Genomic DNA, 4,881 nt, shown 5'->3' with positions numbered 1-4,881 from the left:
TAATCTCTTATAGATTACTTGCTCTAGCATTTTGCCCACAGTGTCCAAAAGACAAATAGGTCTATAGGAGTATGACTCATGTGGAGTTTTGCCAGCTTTAGGCAGTATCACCAACTTCTGTCATTTCCATGATGCTGGAAATATCACCTCGGACATGCACGCTTCGAACAACTCAGCGAACATGTCCGGTCTGGATTTCACGGTAAGTTTAAGGGCCCTATTCGGAACACCATCCAGACCCGGAGCTTTGTTATCTCCTATCCTGATGCAGATCTCCAGCAGCTCGTCACTGGTGACTGGTGGTATTGCCGTCATATTCAGAGTTCCCTGGAAGCTGTCAATGCTCTTGCTGGTGAATAACCCCTGGATAATTTTTAACAAGAGTGAAGGGCAAGTGATCTGCGGAGATGATCGGCCTTTGAATCGCCCCATCACGATTCTATAGGCGCTCCCCCACGGGTTTACGTCCGCTTCAGAACAGCTTTCCCTCTTGCTCCGTTGGATGGCGAACTTGAGGGTTTTGCGGGCTTTCTTATAGGCGCGCTCTTTTTGTCCTTGTTCGATTCTGCCTACCGCTCTCTGAGCCGCTCTTCTGGCTCGGTGACAGGCTGATCGAAGGCTGCCAGTTCAGTTTTCCACCAGTAGTTTGGTCTTCTACTGGGGAATGAGCACTTGCTAGGCATGGACGCGTCATATGCTTTGGCATGCATTAGTCCACATGGGCCAGAGCTTTAGCAGACCAGCCTAAAATCTTTCTCGGTTCCAGGCATGATGGTCTTCTGCCCGGTGACTGCACTCATAGCCCAAAGAAGATTGCCTGGTGATGGCTGGGGGTGTAGTCATTGCTGACGCACCAGGACATCCTACGTGCCAGTGCAGGGCTGACGAAAGTTAGGTCTACGATCGAGGCAGACGCCCTTTCTGAAAGGTGTTTACATATCCTTCGTTGGCCAGAATGATATCCAACTGTGCGAAAGCCTCTAATAGACTGCGGCCCCTTGCATTTGTCTGTCTGCTACTCCACTCACGGGCCCAAGTATTGAAGTCACCAGCAATCACCTTTGGATTACGACCGCTTGCGTCGAGAACAAGACTGTCAAGCATTTTCTCGGATTCAGGCAGTATCAGGCTTGGTGGGGTGTAACAGCTGTACACATATACCCCGTTTATTTTCGCCCACACAAAGCCGCTGTATGTCTGAAAACTCTACTACCCCAACTATTTTAGTCCCAAGCTCCATAAAAGGTAGTTCCTCTGGGTAAGGGCTCTGTTTTCGGTGAGTCTTGGCCAGACTACTCCTTTTACTGATTCCTTCGCTTTTTTCAATTACTGAGCTCCCATGGACTTTCTCTTTTGCCGGCTTTGATATTGGAGGTGATTGTAAAATTGATGAGCTTCTCTTGAATGGATCTATTTGCTGCTGCTGGACTACTTTTTGATCAAACCCATCGAAATCGCCTTTTTTGGCCAGCTATCTCCTTTTAGCCCATCATTCTTTGTCTTTGCAATTGGTGTTTTTGGAAGAGTTGTGCTTCGTTTGAACACCTGCTTCTCCAAAACTAAAACACTATCTGTCTGTCTGTCACATCCGATTTATTCGGAAACAACTGGGCCGATTTTCACGAAAATTGGTGAGAGCGTGTTATGTGTTCCCTTTACAGACAGTAAGTGGCGCCATTTTGTGTTAAGTTTAAGGGGGCTCCCCATACATGTGAATGGAGGGAGAGTGCAAATTTTTTCCCATAAAATGTGGCCAGGTGGGATATTAAATGAAAGGGCTCAATTAGTAATTTTCGAAACTGGTTCCATATCTGGCAACCCTCCTTATGTTCATCCCAGAAGTGGGGATAAGGGATAATATAGTGCACAATTTCGTCAGGTTTGAATATCCAACTATTATTAACAAAGTTATAGGGGGTGAAAATTTGCCATTTTTGTGAATTTCGTGCATTCTACAACGTGTATGACGTCAACATCACATATCAATTCGTCAATACCACAACAAAGTGAGTTCATATGAATGGGTCGTAACGAATTATTTTGTTTTAGTTTTTTAGTCATTTGTATATGAATATCAATTACTCCAAACAGGCATGTGTGCTAATGAAGTTTGCGGGTAGTGTCTAATTCAGATAGATATATTTGTACATTAAACCAACCGTATTTAATATACGTGCTATTTATGTACATATATATGCTTTTATGCACGAAGTAAATCGGGAATATGGGCAAGATCAATGTATGTACGTGCATATATATGCATGTACAGTATTCGGAAATAGGCAGTTTGTTTGTTTAGTGTGAGGATAATATCTATGGCTGTAATATGTACGTATGTCTTGCAGTTTGGAAAGATATGAAAATATGAAGGAATGTGTTGGATTTGTAGCTTAAACGGCACCGCATATAATAATAATAATAATCGTTGGCGCAACAATCCATGTTGGATCAGGGCCTTGAAGTGTGTTAGATCACTTCATTCAAGACCGTAACGGTACATTAGGAGGCAATGTGGTCAGCATTGCGCTCGCCCGAGATTATTACCCTGATTTGACTCAGGTACTCATTCACAGCTGAGTCGACTGGTATCCGACGTCAAATCACGATATAAATTCCACTGCCACCAGTGAGATTTGAACCGCGACCTTCCGTACGACAACCTTGTGCTCTAACCACTCAGCTATCCGGACACTATAGCTATATACGGATAGAAAAATGTGCATTGAAGTTTCTTACATAAGATGATGTCATGATACATAATAATAATAATAAATTACAAATCATAAACTTATTAACAGAATATGAATTCACAGTACAATTGTACAAATAAAATGTACTATAGCAATGCACAATGATCCGTGCACTTGCACTAATGACACCGACCAAATATTTTGTAAACTAGAAATAATAATTTAGGCAGATAAGAAATTAGTCCCGTAAGAATTTGAAATTGTATAAAAGGCGAGAATTCACAAATAAATGAGTTTCAACATTTTTGCTACTCAAAAGGAGTATAGCTTTTCAGTTTCTCCTAGATTGGAATTAGGAGTATAGCTTCCTAGCTTCTCCACCTTGCCCACGGGTCAGGCCAGGGCTACAGCGCCCACGGTGCACTGGAAGCCGAGTTAGAGCTATCTAGCTGCTCGCCCCTGATCTCGTGTATACCACCGCACCTGGCTAGAGCTACAGCGTCTCACGCTGCTCTAGCCCGTAAATCGGGATCAACCAGTTGCGGCAAGGATACCATAATATGGCGACCGTGACATCGGATCAGGAGATCATCGATCAAGCATTTGAGAATTTATTTATGCTTGCAGAGAAGGAAGCCCCCCAACCCAAAGCGAAGCGGCCGGAACAAAATATCGAAAAATTAACGCTGTATCCAGCAAACTCGAAGTTGCCGATCACACCACAATGAGTCCAGCAATCAACAGAACCTGGATCGCTAGATGAATAGAAGCGACGTAATCAGCAGCTCGAGCAGCGAAAACCGACAAGGCCTAAAAGAGCCGGCAAAAGAGTTAAATTGAGAAGAGAATTCGAAAACTATAAGAGGAAAAATTCAATTATAGCCTCTTGCTAAAAACAAAAAAAGCAGAAATAAACAAAAAGAAATGAAAAATGTAAATAAATATAAGTAAGTATAACTCTAAATATATAAGTCTAAGTAAATATAATAGTAAAAATAAGCAAATATGAATATAAATAAATGAATAATATTACTACCTGAAAATTTTACATTCAAGAACAAATATTCTAGCAGTCGTAAACATGTAAACAAAAATTGTTTTGTTTTTTCTCTCGTTTCTCACATAAATGGAATCACTATTTCAATATAAAGCTGAACTCGAAAAAATTTTACTAAATTTCAATAAAAGTGTACATCGTCCATACACTCTCAACGAGAAGAAACTGCAGGTAACTGAAATAATAAAAAATACAGAAATCATAATTAACAATACACCAACAACGGTAAAAGACGCTCCGTCTATTTTAGAGACATATAAAGAAATAAACAAAATAGGAAATAAAATTTTAAACCTTGTATCAAAACAATCCTCTATAAATATGGCTTTCGATATTAAAACCGCCACATCACTTACCAAACCATACGACGGGAACGTGGATGAAACAGATTCATTCATAGCATCAGTCCTACTTTTAGATGAAATTACTCCAGCCGAACAGAAAATAATTATGCTGAAATTAGTCACGCATCTCGGGCAAATAATAACAACAATGGATATAGACACGCACAAAGTCAACAGCGCACAAATAGCAATAGCTCGCGCAATCAAAATAGAAACATCGGTAATAGAAATTACCAAAATAGAAATAACCAGAACCGACGAATAAACTATTATGAGTCGGGCGAATCCGAGCTCCCTCAGCTGGAAGAAAGGGCAACCCAGCTGAGGGACAACTCACAAACGACTGCCTTTCAGTAAACCCTGCCCTAACAAACTTCGTCAAAGCATATGTCGAAATGTGTGATAAAATATGCACATTTATCATAGACACGGGAGCAGACATCTCTATATTTAAAAGGGAAAAGATAAACGGTGACCAATATTATTATTCAACTCGAGCATGTGTAATACACGGTGTTACAGGGATCAAAACAAAGACTATCAGAACAACACAAACTAAAGTGTACTTTAACCCACAAGTGTCAATAGAACACACTTTTCAAATAGTTACCAATGATTTTCAAATCGAAGTAGATGCCGTATTAGGACTTGATTTCCTCACAAAATTTAAGGCAATAATCAACTATGACAGTTGGACGTTGACAGTAAACACCTCAGACGGTCCATATGAACTACCAATATTCGACGGACCAGATACTAACACCATATTAATTCCACCTAGAAGTGAAGC

General features: G+C 40.7%; 1 long non-coding RNA gene across 1 annotated transcript; it reads right to left on the bottom strand.

Annotated features, from left to right (window-relative positions):
* Positions 1–3,696: 3,696 nt before the first annotated feature.
* LOC119660593 lies at positions 3,697–4,523 on the bottom strand. The gene is made up of 2 exons (XR_005250456.1): positions 4,104–4,523; positions 3,697–3,922 (listed from the first exon to the last, which is right to left on the bottom strand). It is a non-coding gene; the product is annotated as an uncharacterized LOC119660593 (long non-coding RNA).
* Positions 4,524–4,881: the final 358 nt, after the last annotated feature.

Source organism: Hermetia illucens, chromosome 6 (assembly GCF_905115235.1).
Source record: "Hermetia illucens chromosome 6, iHerIll2.2.curated.20191125, whole genome shotgun sequence".
Taxonomy (NCBI): domain Eukaryota; kingdom Metazoa; phylum Arthropoda; class Insecta; order Diptera; family Stratiomyidae; genus Hermetia; species Hermetia illucens.
This window is presented reverse-complemented; position numbering and strand designations above follow the sequence as displayed.